This window comes from Corvus brachyrhynchos, unplaced genomic scaffold (assembly GCF_000691975.1).
Source record: "Corvus brachyrhynchos isolate BGI_N302 unplaced genomic scaffold, ASM69197v1 scaffold70, whole genome shotgun sequence".
NCBI lineage: Eukaryota > Metazoa > Chordata > Aves > Passeriformes > Corvidae > Corvus > Corvus brachyrhynchos.
The window spans coordinates 1057874-1074320 of record NW_008236217.1 but is presented as its reverse complement, the minus strand read 5'-3'; the positions used below and the strand labels follow the sequence as shown (position 1 = coordinate 1074320).

Here is a 16447-nt window from a genome sequence, read left to right as displayed (position 1 = left end):
ACGTACACTACTTTTCATATCTTTGTCTTTATAGGGAAGAACAAACACGGGAAGCTAAAGGCAAACATTTGTGACAAAAAAGAGGTGTAAAATCATGAAGGTGCCAGGTAGCACTAGTTTGGAGTTCCATGGAAAAGCAGAGCCATCTCAAACAGCCAGATGCCCATGAAGTGTTATTTCTGGACACCGCTTCAGAACTGACTTGGAGGGAAGTGTGACATTTACTGAGTCACCTCCACCACTTCCTGCAGCACCTGGAGCTTGCTTCAAGGGCTCTCATTTAGATACTGAGAACTTGCTCACTATTCAGGCTGAAAATAACACCGTTTACTTTCATTTTTTTTTCTGAAAAGCTCCGCTGAAATCATGATCTGTAATGCAACAGACTCCAGTGCAGCCTTATGTGCAGTTCACACAGCACGATGAAAGAGCAACTTAAAAGTTGCCAGTCACCTGGTACTTCTCCCATAAGGCAATCAGCAGCACATAGCTGCTTTCTCCTTGAATCCAGTAACTGGCAACAAGACTTTCATTTTCCAAGCCACCCAAACCATGTTGCATCCTGAACACTGATGGAGGTTTTTGCCACTTCCTCTGACTGCACCAGTAAGCTGTGGCCTTCTCAGCCTCAAACATGAGCTGCAGCAGCCGCACCATGAACTGAAATAATTTTGAAGGACGGCTCAGAATCTCTGCCTTTATGAAGAGTCATTCAGGGCTCTAGTGCCCCTGCTTGTTCCTGTCAGAGCCCTCCAGGGCTCAGGATGCGCAGCCTCAAAGTGCAAGCAATTTCAGAGAAGAGGAATTGAAAAGAAAAGCTAAATCTGATTTTAAAACACCAAACCACAAAACCAACAACCAAACACAGACAAATATTTCTTTAGTTTCATATCTAAATTATTTTTACACGTTTCTTCTGTTTTTAAGTACTCTCCTTGCTGGGGATCTAAAACTCTGATGAATTAATTACGTATACGCATTAGGCCTCCCTGGTTTGATAGACAGTTTGTTAACAAGGGAAGGGCAGATTTTCCACCTTGGTATAAAGAATTTACACAACATTTTGCATCCAATCCAATCCAAAAACATTTGTGGTGTTTCTTTCAAAAGTTGAAGCTGGATAAATAACATTTTGTCCTTATGAAGACAAAACCTTTCATTAAAGGCCATTACAATCACAAAGGATCAGCCACCTAAACACAAGTGTCTTTGTTGGCAGCACATCCATTAAAACAACTACTCGAACAGGATATGACATGTGAATGTTTAGTCTGTGGAAAAAAAAGAAAAAAGCAAAAAAATTATCAGATGTAGAAACGTAGAAATGTCAAGGGTAAAAGAGAAACAGGGGTTGTTTGCTGTTAGAAATGTCTCCTCTTGCATCACACTGGCCTGTGAGAGCCATGTGTACAGAAGCACCATGGAAGTTCTAGGAAAGGATGAGAAACCTCCCTTTCTTGTGAAATACACTGTTTTCCCAGAGACCATTCCAATTCAGAGTCAGACAGGAGTAAATGTGCAAAGATGTCTGACAAGAGCTGCAAACCCACATTGTTCTGCCCATGCATTTGGATGTCGAGGCCCCCAGGACGCGCTGTACAGCGGCTCTGCAGCGCGGCAGTGCCAGGGCAAACAGTGCTCACCCAGCAAAGAGCAAACTCACCAGTGCAGACACTGTGCTGATGCTCTGCTTGCTCTATTGCTTTGGGCAGACTCTAAGGGGATAGTTCCTTTATTTTCAATCTCTTCTTGGTTTCTCTAGTCTGGGATATCGACCAAAAGGCACAGAAAAATGTCATGTGGACAATAAACTGCCTATTTAAAAGAATTAATATTGCTGCATTAAGCCTCCAGGGCCTGGGAGGTTTCATACAGGTACACAACTGGACAAAAATGAGGCTGGACAAAGTAAAACAAAATTATGTTCTTTCCAGCTGGACATATTTTATAGCCTGTCAGTCTGCCACATTAAATGGAAGAGAGGAAAGACCAGCTGGGACATGCACCTAAGCTAAGATCTTCTGATCATTCCTCTTTTTTCCCTCTTTCTACTCATATACCTGGAGACTTTGACAACTAGGTGCAGGCTGGGGCTGGTTATGAACCAGAACAAGGAGAGGGCTGTTGTGGACATCTGTGCTTGCTTTCTTGTTGGACTTGTCGGAAAAAGAGGCATGCTGCATTTTTACTGGGAGATTAATCATCTAGGAGATGCAAACACAAGAGAAAAGAAATAGTGTCTGTTGAGACACTTGCAGCTACATAGTGCCCCTTGCCCAGCATGTTCCTGGCCTTGCGGGCAGGCTCAGCACCCGAAGGTCTCCAGGGCTCTGAAACATGTGGAGCTGCAGGGGAATGGCTGGGTGCCAGAGACAGGCACCTCCCATGCCACTGCCAAGGCAGCAAGATCCTGTACACTGCCACATTCTTCATAAAATTACAGAAAATTTTAATTTATAGCAAATCCTTTCCAATTAAAGACCATAAAGCTCCACAGTTAATCAAGCTGATTAAATGAATTAAACTTGTTAAGAACAGTTTTATCAAAACATTTACATTTCTGCTGAGCAGAGATTCATGTGACTTTGAGCTGCAAAGTACACAGTTGCCATGAGAGAACTAAAAAGAGGATTGGGAACATTAACCATGTGAAAAATCAAGCCTACTACTGCCTCTCCTAGCATTCATTTAAACAAAGGAGCTCCATGGTCCATTAATTTCATCACCATGTCAGGTATCTCCCACTTTCTGGAAAGAGAGGCATTGTTTACCCACAGTGGTAGGAAGAACATGGGTCCAAAGGTAGGGAATTCATCCCCACCTTAAGAAACATCTCCAAGCCAAACTGCTGCAAGAGGTCCTGGGAGAGCAGGACCCCTCACCCAGCCCATGGTGTACACCCATGGCACTTGCCCAGGGAAAATGATGGCCTTGTCTCCTGGGTCCAAGAGCACCCATAAAGAAACACGTCCTTAGGAGTACACAACACACAAGTGTCCACAGCTGTCTGAAAGATTAAAGTAACTCAGCAGGGGAGTTTTCCTTATATATGTCTGCTCAGCTTCAGGCCCCACAGACATGGGTCCAATAAAGGCCTTAGATGCCTAACTTCTTAATTTAGACACTCATCTTCAGTGTCACCCAACCGTGGAGAGATGTACTGCTGAGAGGAACTGGACATTCCTCCAGTATCCTACATTCTTCAGAAGAGAGCAGAGCATGTTGGTGGTGACATCCCATTTACCTGTGCCATACCAGGACCCACCAGCCACACGTCCTCCCAGAGCCTCACTTGATGGGGCTGAGCTGGGAGCCGACAGACCTGTAATGGCTGGACACAGGCTGAGCTGGCATTGAGGGTTTTCTCTGAGCTTATGCAGAGAGAGGAGTACCCTCTCACAACACTCCACACCTCCTTTAGGATAAATAACATGTGGGGTTTGCCGACTATCTGCCCACTGTAGAGCCAGTCATAATGATCGGACTTACACCAAATGCTTCACTGCTGCACAGCTCAAATACAACAAGCCATGGCCAGGAACAGGGTATCTAACCACACAGCAGCAGGCATGCCTGTCACAAATGGGTAGCCCGTGTGCATGCAGAAGGCAGGTTAGTGAGAGCTTCAGATCGTTCTCAAATATTTAGCCCACCTCACTGATGGGTTTTCTTTGCTGCTGCAACATGCACTGCTCTCCACAGCAGGTAGTTTGAATGTAGTACTGTGTGTCTGCCCAGCACTGCATCCGCAGTAATGTCCTGCCAGCTGAGGATTTAAATGGTGAGAGTGCACAATTCCAGCTAAGAAGGCAGTGAAGTGGGAACAAGCATGTTCAGAAGATCTGCAGGTTCAGCACTTTGCAGTGAGTTCTGCTAAGGGAAAGACAAACTTGGCATTGGTGCTCCATCTTCTGTGCCATATGCTTTATTCATCTGAGAGTTGTTTTTCCTGCAGGGGAGGGTGGACTGGCAGGTATGGAAAGAAATTCATTAAAATTACTTTGGTCGGTTCTTTGTGCTGGCCACCATCTCCATTTTGGGTTTTATTTCTCATGCCCAGAACAGTCCTGAAACAAAGACATCCTCTCCTGGAGCACAATTAATACTCTCAAAAGGAGTGTCTGAAAGGCCACGCTCCTTGGATGAGCCTCTAAATGTTACAAGTTGTGGCTGGAGTATTTATAAAGAGTGGTAGAAACCAAGAGACTGATAATAAAAGTAACACGTTAAGAAAGCAGATATACTTACATGCCATGCAACAACCTGGGTATTGGCAAAGGTACCATCTGCTTATGTGCAAGCCACTTGCCTGCTTTTACAACAACAGCTTTCTCAGATGATGCTGGAACTGAGCTACCTATTCCATTTTGCACTACTTGTCAGATAAATGGCAACCTTTCTAATGCAAAGACAGACGTTTGATTATTTTAGGTTCAGGGATTCTGGCCAATTCCTTCCCAAAAGTGCCTGGGGTTGAATAGCCAAAGAAAATTTATGCATTTTAACTTAATGATGCTTAAACACTGCAAGTAACAACATAGAAATGTACAGAAGCCTGAGGGGTAGCAGAAATCTCTAAGAAAAGGGCTTTTCTGTTCAGAGAAACTGCCAGCAGCTCCTCATAGTGGTCATTACAAATGTATTTCCATGTTCTACCCTTTTAAAGTATTTATTATTTTCAGTTAAAAAGAAGTCTGCATTCATTCTTGAAGTCCTGTGATGTTTCTGCACCTAATGGTTTCCAGGTCTGTCCATAGGCTGTAGCAAGTTTTTGTTTATCCATGTAAGACAAAGCTTTGAAGGGTTCAGACCACAAAAGCAGAAATCAAATTACTCATGAGCCACAGGCAAACAGGGTGGGACATTTGGCTCCCACGGCTTTGGAAAAGCTTCCAGTTCACTGCCAGTTTAACACAATGATACTGGGTAGCTACACAGACAAAGCCCTTTGCCTCTCTCCTTTCCTTGATTATGAGGTTAGGTACAAACCCCTTCCTAGTTCCACCTCTAATGCCTACAGGGAAGAAATAGTCAAAAAGGTTTCTTAAGAAAGATGAAAACTGCATAGACATCCTAGTAAATGCTCTTCAGGTAGCACATGTTTCACAGGCTGGGCTTAGGTGTCATTTACAGATTAGGTTGAAATTGGGTCCTTTCATATTCTAATCCACATTGAATAAAAAACTGAAGTGCGACCTGCACATACGAAGTGCATATACCATTCCAAAGCTTTTATGTGTCCAAACAATCAGCTCTTAAAACGTCTGCCTAAGTTTCAGCAGAATGCATTAGTGCTAGAATAATCAGGGGCTGGACTTCTCCAAAGAGCCTTGCTCACCATTTTAACACCCCTCCCTTTCCATATATCCAAAATGTCAGCCTGCCCAGACCCCAGGGAGTGCCCAGTGTGACCATGAACGGAGAGGAATCGTTTCCCAAGCTGTAAAGCATTTCTTTCTCTTTCTCATTTTGGATCTACTAATGACAAGGAGTGTGTGAAGTTTGGTTTCTAGTTCTGATCTCACAAAAAAATGTTTCTGAAATGGGGGATTAGGAAGGAAAACAGCATCTAACAGCTCCTGCCAGGACACGGGCAGTGCAAGGAAACATTTGGAAAAATAATGCATAGCAATTGCTGAAAAGGGCTTAACAAATGGAAAAGAGGGAGTATCAAACTAAATGCTGGTTTATAAAATAAGAGGGCTTCATTTGGACCTGCAGAGAGGTGAAGAACATTGTGTCATTGAGCAGAAGGGAGATGACTTTTCTCTGCAGTGTGCTGCTGGGTCTGAGCCATCCTCTAAACAGAGAAAGCAACTGCAGGCACTCATGTGTCAAAGAGATGTTGGCATATTGGAAAGAATTCAACAATGAACAACAATCAAATGACTAAAGGGGAGATTAAATAACTAAATAGTACAGTTTGAATAAGTAAATCCCTAAGAGGAAGATAAAATCATTTGAAGGTGTCAACATCAAGGAGAGAGTGCTGTTTACAGAGCTCTAGATGAAGTGTAACAAGAAAGGAAAATACCTTTTACTGCAGAAAGGGAAAAGGCAGACTGGAAGTTTGAGCTGCTAACCCTCTGCTGGTGACCTTCGCAGCCCTCTCAACCCCCTACCAAAACCTCAGTTGGTGCAGAGGTTGCCAAGTGAGCCCCCAGGACCACTCATAGCCACGATGGCAACACCCTTCTGCAAAGCAGCCTGCCACACATGCTGTGTGTCCTGCACACCAGCAGGGTCCTGTCCCCCTGTGCCTGCACCTCCCACATAGAAAGAGAAATCCAAAGTGTTTCTCTTCACATTTTCCTATCACTAAAATACCATTTCTCCCAGGCATTTGATTCAACAGCAAAGCACAAAGCACCCCATAGGTCTGCAAAACAGCAAGTCCACCCCTGGAGCCTGCAAATGCCACATTACAAGCACAGGTCAGTACTTGCCTGTAGCAATTGGATAACCGGATGCATAGCGGCAAGATTTCACACACACCCTTACATGTTTTCTGGTGGGGCCATCCACAGAGCCAGTTTCTAATTTCTCCCTGTGAGCTCTGCCTGGAGTTAAAGTTGCTTAACTCTTCCCATTAGTGATGGCTTCCTCGAGCTCAAATACACCATGCTGGATGTCTGCCTCAGGCAGACTCTTTTGGTAATTTTTAGCTAAAATAATTCAACTGTCTCCTAGAATAAGATTAGAAAGATATATGTTAGCTTGCTCTGTTCAAATCAAGAGATCAAGTGTGTCAGTCTTCAGCGGCTGGTATTGATACTCAGCCAGGGGAGGGGGATGTGCCTTCCTGAGGGTCCTAAGTTTCCCCACCTGTGGTCAAGTTACAAGTTATACAAAGCCTCACTCTGCATGTGCCTCATGGGGGCTTGTTTGAGTTTGGTAGACAATTTATTTGAGGACCGCATCTGTTTTGGTCTTGCTGCAGGCCAGGGACACAGGTGCTGCCTACCAACACCAATGCCAAGGGCTGCCATCTGCTGTGGCCTCGAAGGTGAAACAGGGATCCTCTCACCGGCACAGCTGCAATTAGGCAGGACAAGGACCCTTCTCCACACAACCTCAACTCCCCTGAGAACTGGCTGCCTGGGCATTAAAAGATACAGAGTTGTTGTTGGGGGAAAAAAAATTTTACATATGCATTTGAATCCTGTAGCTAAAAGCAACACCATCATGGCGCCTGTGCAGATGGGCCTCAGGTGGCAAGTGTTACATCAGTCATTTCTAACTGCCGAGTGCTTGACCCTACAAGCTTCCCATACTTTCAGTCTGTTGGGTTTGTGTCATTTCCTTGATTTACACTTGGCAAACTGAAACAAAAATGCAGGAATCCCATCATGTGACATCACACTGGCTACTGCATGACTCACCGGCAGGACTGGCTCTTATTCTCAGATGTTAATTCCATCATGCTTGAAAAGCAGAATAACTGGGAATACTGATAGCCCAACAGCCTCTGCTGAGGGAGCAGGCAGAAATTACTCACAGCCTGTACCAACAGTTTCCCCACATATTTGCTGACAACAGACAATTACTGCGCAGCGGAAACCCCTGGGTTTGCTGTACCCCAGGTTCTGCAGGAGGTATGATCTTGTGAGGATACTCCCAAATCTGACTTCTTCTGCTCCTCCTGGTCCTTCCAGCCTGTCTTCTGCCTTGGTCCTGCTCCCATATCCACATCTGACATCAGTTCCCCTCTCCAGGCAGGGGGCCCTCAGCCCTTGCACTGCAGTAGGGTTCTGTCCCTCCGACCCTCCCTCCCTTAGCCAGGTCCTAGCCCTAGTCAACATCAGCCTTCCTGCACATTCACCTCAGTATCAGCAAAGGAGCACATCTGGGAGCTCCTCCAGGCTCTGGTCCAGAGCACTGCAGCGACCCTGTCAGCACAGAAAAATAACGTCAAAGAGCTGCTGCTCAGCACCTGCAGCAGGAGGCTGCAGTGTGCCTGCCATATCATCATCTGTGATTTAGCCGCCAGACTTGAACAAGTTCCCACTGAGCAAGTGTCTTCAGAGAATTCAGATTCTAACTCTTAAGAAGTTTCTCTTGAGTGGCTGAGATCTGAGGCCCTTTTCCCCCTATGGTTTCTTAGTTCAACTTACTTTTTTTTCCCCATGAAAAACAACCAAAGGTGCATTCCTGATATCTGCCAAATTTCAAGCCTCCCCTTAAGAGGCAGAAAGTGAGAGTTCATCAACAGATCACTTTGAGAACATGTTTGAATATAAAGGAAAAAAAAATTGTTTCTCCATCTCTTTCTTGTAAGCAAGTAAAAACATTTTTTGCTGAAGCTTCCCAGATAGATTCAGCCTGAGACAGATACCCAGAACAGCTAAGTGGTAGATAGATAAAGTTTTCAGGGTTTTACAAGCAGCTGAACTCTTGGTCTTATAAGAAACGTTAGACAGTCTTAAAAACAGGCAGAGTCTGCATCAAAGTCATCAAGTACATGTAATTGAAACTGAGCTTCTGCTGAGTCGGGAGTAGAGATAACAGAAAATGCATGAATTTGATGGTAAATTCCCCAAATTCGTAACTGCTTTTGTACTTTCTAGGAAGACCATGGTGAAGAGATTTGTTTCCTTTGGAAATGCCTGTGCTCTGCCACAAACTGCCTAGGCACAGACTGTTTGGGATCTAAATGGGCTTGATGAGTGATTCTCCCCAGGACCGCCACTGGCTCTCCAGGAGCCCACTCTGGGACCTGGAGCTGTATCTTCCCACTTTCCCAGCACTTGCAGACCTCCAGGGAAGGTTACTCATTCTGGGGGGGCACCACGAGGATGCAGGTGCCAAGAATGTGTTGCACTGCTCAGTGCTCACCTGGGAGCTAGACACAGAGAGCTGCTGAGCTGGGTAGGGGAGCAAGGGCCCCGGCTTTTTGGATTTACTGTGTATGTGTGGATTATTTAGAGCCTGGAGTAATAGGCACCCTCAGTGAATGGTGCTGCCGAACAGAGGGAAAGCTGTGGGTTGTTATTTTGGATCAGGCCAGGAAGGTCACATCACTTTGCAATGAATGATGTTATGGCATGAACTAACAGAGCTGAGCCTCAGCCCATCTCCTGGTCTGTTACTGCTGAGCATTTCCATTTCATCTCTACATCACACACACACACACACACACACACATGCTCTCCCTGCACAGGGCCATCTCACCGATACCCACCATGGCACCATACCCTACATCAGGCCGCTCTTGCTCAGGAAGCATTGCAGAATGTGCAATCCTCTGCCACCTCAAAGCACAGGCAAAGCCTACTCCCCATTTGTTTATGCAGACATGAGTAGGAGGCAGGTAGCAGGTCTGCAGACAGATGGGCTCAACCTGTCCTTCCTTCCTTCCTCTTGCCTCCCACCTTTTCCCACCTTTTCCCGAGAATGCCCACTGCATGCTTGCACCTGCAGTGGAGCCACAGCACTTGCTGAAACACCTACCTCTCTCCCTGCTTCAGGGATGGTTTTGCCTGCGACTAACAAGCTAGTGCTGGCATTTCACAGTGCTGCTCTTCAAGCCCCTCTTCCATAGCTACACCATGATTCCTGATTCTTGCAACTGGGAACCTGCTTATTTATTTATCCTTGCTGACAGAAACAGAAAGGAGTGGAGGTGGGGTGCAGGGGGCAAGAGAGAAGTGTGTTTTAATTCCTGTGCTTTTGATTTTGTCTGAGCAATACAGGAAAGCTGCCCTTACACCCATGGTGTGACCACTGTTGCGGCAGCAAGCGCGTGAACAAGAGGGCCTGTGAGCCCTGCAGAGCTGCACGAGCTGTAGTGGCATCACTCTGTAAAGGGAATCCATGCACAACTTTTCATGTGAATCATGAAAACCCAAGCCTCCTCACTCTTCTCCACACTCCAATCCCTCCTCCTGTTTTCTCTAAAATTCCGTTTTCATGTCTCTCCCTTCTTTCCACCCCCATTTTACAGATATTGCTCCTTTGGCAAAGAGCATCCCTGTGCTGAGATGATGAGTTTATAAGGCAGAGGGCTGCAATAAATGCCTCGTGATGCCCAGACAGCAGCCCTTGGCCCCCTTCTTCCCCTCCTCAAAGTTCACACGGTTTAGTATGCAAGCTTCCTGCTGCCTGCCCAGCCAGCTCACTATTCACAGGCAAACTGCGCTCCTCCACTTGGCTCCCAAAGAAGAATAAGTATAAAAAGCCCTGAAAGTCTTGCTGCTGAGCCAGCAGGAAACTCGAACTGCTCTGAGCATGGGAACCAAGAGAACCGCTGTGGCCAGCACAACAGGTATTGTTTGGGAGGAAATCCCGGCAGCAGACACGACTGCCTACGCACACACAGATATATATGTATATGTTTAGTGAGGGTTTGGCAAAAGGGAGGGTTGGGGAAGTGTACAAGGAGAGAAGAATAGATTAGCAGCTATATCCAAGAAAGAATAAGAGAGCTGCTCAGCCAAGAAAAACAGCTATTTCACTAGCCAAAGAACTGACCCGTTTGCCATGCATTCGAACCATGTGGGACCTCAAGGTAAAGTGATGTGCCTGGCCTTGGTCTCTTGACCTTGGTTTTTTTACAGGTCTTTCTATGTCCTGGATTTTGTTCACATTATGAGTGAGTTTATGAGGCAAATGCCATGTTCGTCCCACTTGCTGCATTTTGATTTATGTTAGGGAGCAGTTTTTTATCTGGATTCCCTTTGAGTGAAAGGAAATGAGGAGATGGACTCCAGGAGCACAACTCCTGCACTCCAACCTCTAATGAGCATCCAGTCCCTGGGAACCAGAACTGAGGCAGTCTGATGTAAATCCCCTGACACAGCAAGTGGTCAGCACCAAACAGCCATCTCTGTGAATCTGCTTCCCAATGCACCACACCAGCTGCTAACCATAGGCCCAGTCTATCTGCAAATATGGTAAATTTAAGAGCAAAAAGAGAAGGAAGAAGGAAAAACTTGAATTACATAACTTCTTTTTTCAGTGAATAAAAAGTGAATAAAAGCTGTGGTAAATGAGTTCACAAATGTCACATTCACAGGGATCACAACAAGAAGTTTGACAAGACTATGGTGATCTAGAAGTATTTTAATTATTATGTCTTACAGTCTTTCTTGACAGAGATGTTCCAAAGAAATAAACCTGAGAGCAACAGGTCATCCCACCCAACTCAGCACCCATTTGCAATCATTTCAAGGCGAAGCAGCTGTGAAAAGCCCAAATAAGAGAATGTGTGGCCCCAACTCTTTGGATAAACACCAGAAAGCAGTTTGGAAACCTGGCAGAAACAAGCTGATTCTCCAGAGTCTGTAACACTAGTGGAAAATGTGGCTAAGAGCTTACCTCTGCTATTAGCAGCTTTCCCATAGTAAGTTTTTCCTGTGCTATCTGGGAGCTCCAGACTACTCAGGACTTCTGCAGTGCTTCTATCCCTGAAAATCCACTGTGGAGTCATGGCTGAAGGAGAGAGATCTGAACTCTTACCTCCTGGGCTCCCAAATGAAAAGTCCTCCAAAAATAAATGTATCTTAACACTCTGATAACTGTCTTAGCATGTTGGCATGGATGCTGAGCAGAGATGAAGGCCTGGTGAGCCAAGCAGTAGGAAAGGCAGCTAGTTGGTGCAGAGATAACCTGGGATGTTCAGAGCAGCCACATGGAGCCAAGAATGGAAAATGTGACCAGTCCTTTGTGGCAGAAGGCACAGAGTCACGTGCAGGAGATTTTAGTCAGCAGTGTGAAGCTCAGAGATTCCCACCAGCACTTCTCCCTGTGATGGCCAGCTGGAAGAAAACAAAGTAGTGCCCTGGGGAGGAGAAGCCCCCCAGCCCCAGGAGCTGCCCAGTTTCCAGCCTGCAGGGTGGTGACATGAAGCAGAGGCACTCACTCCTCTCCTCACCTGCCCCCACTCAAAGAGTACTTTGAGGAAAGGGAATTAAACTGCAGTAGAGCATGCCTGCGCAGCAGACAGGCTGCATTGTGGATCACTCCTGCCCCAGGTAGTGTTGTATGCACACTGCACCCACAGGGACAGCTGCATGGCTTCCCCATGCCTTTGTACATTTGTAAATGCAATGATGGTCATGGGGAGCAAACGAGCAGCCCAGAGACTCACAGGTCTCTGTGGGATGAGCAGAGAACAGACCATGCCCCTGCAAGTGCAATGGTTGCTGTGTCATCCATGTCCTCCCCCATGAAGCACGGGGATTGAGGGTGCAGGAAAAGACAACCCACCTCCCCAGGGCTCAGGAGCAGAGGGAATGAGGTGAAACCCTCCCAGCAGCAGGCTCTCACACACAGCTTTGGCACCGCGCCTTCCTGCCAACCAGGAAGATTGGCTGCCATTACATAGAGCCCCATTCAGCCTCTCAGGCCCATTCAGTGCAGAGCTGCGGTGGACTGCCAGCAAGGGGGACACCCACTGACAGAGTCCACGAGCACTGCACAGACAGTCCCTGCCCACCGGGTGGGACACCCGTCAGTGGCTTCAGGGAGAAAGGCCCTGTGTGTTTGCCGGTGTTTGTTATGGGAGTCCAAAGACGAGAACGAAACTGTAAAGCAAGACAATACTTCTAAGTTGAAGGGGAACATTTCTTCCTGCATTAATTATTTCCCATGCTATTCCTGGCAGTGACCTTCACCAGGGAGGAAAAAAAATCAGATTTGTTTTTATATCTTTTATCCGACTTCCTATACTAAAGCCTCTGGCTAGAATGACTCACATTTATATCAGCCATCGCATTATATTACGCTGTATCAGTGCTGCTACCTGTCTTGTCTTCCTCAACATTAGAGTTTGTTGGCTTTAAACCTGGCAATTTGCAGCTATATTTAAAGACTACCTGCCTCAGTGGCAGTGTCCATAATACCCTTGTTTCATCTTTGGAAGTAATACCATGAGGATTACATTTGAGACTGCTGGCAATCTGCCCCGGATTGAAGGGAAATTTTTCTGGTTCTGTGCAGAGCAGTGTTTGCCTGTTGCAGAGCAGGCACCTCTTCTCCAACCACGTATGATGAAATCACTTTTGTGCATCACTGGCCTGTGCACCACTTGCCCTGTTAGAGATTCCTAGCGCTATTTCTGCTCTCTGTGTGCAACAGAGCTGCATGCTGGAAGTACGGCCCTTGGGGGAATGACCCTCATGGTTCCTCATCAGTCATTGGCCCAGCTTCCTCTGTCCACAATTTAAAGAATTGAGTAGAAACGTCTCTAGAGGAGTTTCAGAGGCTCGCACCCCTCCCAAAGAACTTCCCAAAGACAGCAGCGGGCTGATCCTTGTTCTTTCATTTCATTTACACTTGGTTTCTTCCTCTGCTTTACAAACACTGTGCTTGCAAAGCATCACCTGTGGCATGAAAGGTGCACTTGCAAGCAGGTTACCTTCCAGACCTTTCATTTTTTAAAAAATCAGGCATTTGGATTGCAGCAATGGCCTGTCTCCTGCCAGAACTGAAGCTGTACCATGCCAGGAGCTGTGTGAGTGCCCAGGGAGCATCCTAGCCCTCAGCTGCTTCCAGCCTAAAAGTGAAGCAGTCTAAAGGTTAAAAGAAAAGTGTCATAGTAGAGGTTTTAACATAACATCCCTGAAAAAGAGTTTGATCTTCATCCTACAGAATCCCAAAGAAACCTAGTCAAAATGCAACCATCCCACAGAGTCTGGACACTTTTGCCTGCCACAGAAATGCTGTTGTTATGTGTCCACCATTGCTGAAAGACCCCTGACCTGCAGTATGAGGATGGAACAAATGCTGGCTGCTGGCCATGCTGGGGCTCTGTTCCATCTCTGACCTGTGGCTCATGGCATGTCGGCAGCGCCAGTGCAGGATGTACCAACCTCTTTTATGAACAAAACAGCACCATGAACCTTGGTGTGAAATCAACTAATTTAAGGCAAATTGCAACAAGTGTGACAAACAGCAGGAGGTAAGGAAGGCTTAAGGGTACTTCTAAAAGTGTGTTTTTTTCACTGACACCCCCAGAAGAGGTCATCGTCTGGAACTGGCAGAATGTTTTCAGCAGCCATTGTTCTTTCTAGTGTGGGTCTATCTGATTTTCCATGACACCAGATCTAACCACTGGGTTAGATCACTTGAGGTTGTATCACAGGATTTTAGTTCAAAGAAAAAAGCCCAAGAGACACTTTCGGTCCCGAAATAAATAAATAAATAAATAAACATGACACATGAAAATAAATTCTTTTTCTTTTAATTTACTGCTGCTTTCATTCATTTACTACTGCATGGAATATATTCAATGGCTTATTCTCATCCTGAAATAATAGATATGCATTAATATCCATTGCAAAACCATCTCTTCATGTTTGTAGGCTTTGTTGATAGAGGAGAGGAAGCACACAGGCCCTCCCAGGCAAGCTCTTATTCACAGGTACAAACCTTTTTTTTCAGTGATGAATGAATCCTTTCAGAAATGCTAATATCAGCATTTATACAAGGTGGCCAATGTAAACAGTAACTGCTGGTTCATTATTCTTTTTGTATCCTTTGCCAACTTACAAATCTTCAGAGTTAGTGTTGAAACAGGCAGTGTTTTGTTGGAAAAGAGCAAAAATGCATTTAGGAACCAAAATCTACTGATGGGAATAGATGACATAACCTCAAGGAAGGGCTTTCCTGTGAACCCCACCAGTGTGAGAGAGGAGGAAAGAGAGTAAGAAGATGGGGATTTGGATACTTGGATCATATCTCACTGCTTGCATTCCCCCAGGAGATTTAGTACTACTTCTGAAAGCTGCAGCCAAAAATACGCTTTGATGTATCTTTCATCTAAAGCTATGTGTATTGATAAACTATGTTTGTGCAGATGAAGCACTGAACCAGATAGGACATTTCTGTACCCATTTCTACCATGAGCTCTTGGTGTGTCCTTGGAAAAGCAATGAGAGTTTGTGTGCCTGACCCAGGCCTCTCTCAGCCAAGCAGAGGAGAGACCACTTTCCCACATGGCAGCATGGAAAAAAGTGCTGTGCATCATGAGATGGACAGCTCCCACCGTGCTGAGTCCTCCTGAAAGAAGAGAAAACAAATTGACACTGGTCAGATTCAGGCTTCTCTAAAATTAATCATATTATTCATTAGGAAACAAATTCTTCAGTTCAGAAATTACCAGTAACAATCTTTTCTTCTGGAATTATTGCTCCAACAGATGAGCCAAATAAAGGACCATTTCAAAGGCTGTGATTAATTTCAGTGCAAAGCAACCGGGTGTGCTTTGATTCCAGGGGAATGTGACTTAAATTAGGCCAGCTGACTTTGTCCTGAAGAGGACTACAATTTCTCACATGATCTGTAGCATAGCCTAACTGTGGATGCTGACCTCTCTGGCCAAAGCCACAGGACATTCAACTCTGCCCTAGGACATTTTCCCTGATAAAGACAAAATAGACTGGATGGAAATGGAGTTGTCAGAAGAAATCGTTGAGGGCAGCTATAGATTCCAGAAAAAAAGCACTCTCTCAGATCACAGGGGATGACCACCTCTCCTACTTGCACTCTTCTCCCCCAGGTAACTGAGCAATGCTGGATTGAGCTGGGGAGACAGGGGGATGGAGGAGCAAGAAGCAATCTTTTTTGTAAGGGAACATAGTAAATAACAGCTGCAAAGGCTCCCTCATGTATTGAAGTCATTATAATTCAGCATTTTCCTTCCCAAAATCAGGCTTTAATGGGAAGTAAGTTTCAACCTTTCTAAAGCAGTACTCTACAATAAGCTTGTTAAGCTTGGAAAGTACTTTGGGAGCCCCTGGGATGAAAGGCGCTCTAGGAATGAAGGCTGATATTTATGATTATTGCTTGAAAGGAACAGAGAGGAACAGTAATGTAAAATATGAATGGCTGCTGGTGCTAAAAAACATATCATTGACTTAGTGCCAAAGAAGATAGTCCTAGCTCTCAAACCCAGATGACAAGGATTTAAGAGATGCAAGAAGTGGAAGAGACTCCTGCAAATAACAGCAAAAGCCAACCTGATTGCAGGGCAAATAGGTGTCTTGTGGGTTTTTCTTTTCTTCCTCCTAAATTGCAGGCCATATGATCTGATCTCTCTCATGCCAGCTCTGCCAGCCAAACAGATGCCTATTAACCACAGTAAGTACTGCTGGTTTGTACTCCTCTTAACAGAGGAACCTACAGATCCCTTTGGACATGAGGGGAGAAAAATATCCTTGATAAGTGATCATATGTTATGGACTGGCCTAAGTGGATTCATATCTTATCTCACTCAAAGGACTAAGAGCAGAAGCACTTCAGGCTAATGTAAATTAAACTTGTCTATTTTAGAAAGCTGTAAGAGAAGAGAATCAGGCTAGCGGGCTCTGCTCCTGCAAACACCTACCTCCATACTCTCAGCTTGCATAAAGCCTTCTACTGATTTTACACTGGGCATCTGGCCCCCTAATGTGGCACTCCACAGCTCCAGGACTGCTATTGAGACATCTTTATGTTGGCGTCCTGG

The 16447-nt window shown here is 45.4% G+C and overlaps 1 long non-coding RNA gene across 1 annotated transcript; it reads right to left on the bottom strand.

Moving 5' to 3' along the window:
- Positions 1–14166: 14166 nt before the first annotated feature.
- LOC108449357 lies at positions 14167–16438 on the bottom strand. Its single transcript, XR_001865523.1, has 2 exons — positions 16328–16438; positions 14167–15000 (listed from the first exon to the last, which is right to left on the bottom strand). It is a non-coding gene; the product is annotated as an uncharacterized LOC108449357 (long non-coding RNA).
- Between the last annotated feature and the right edge of the window lie 9 nt (positions 16439–16447).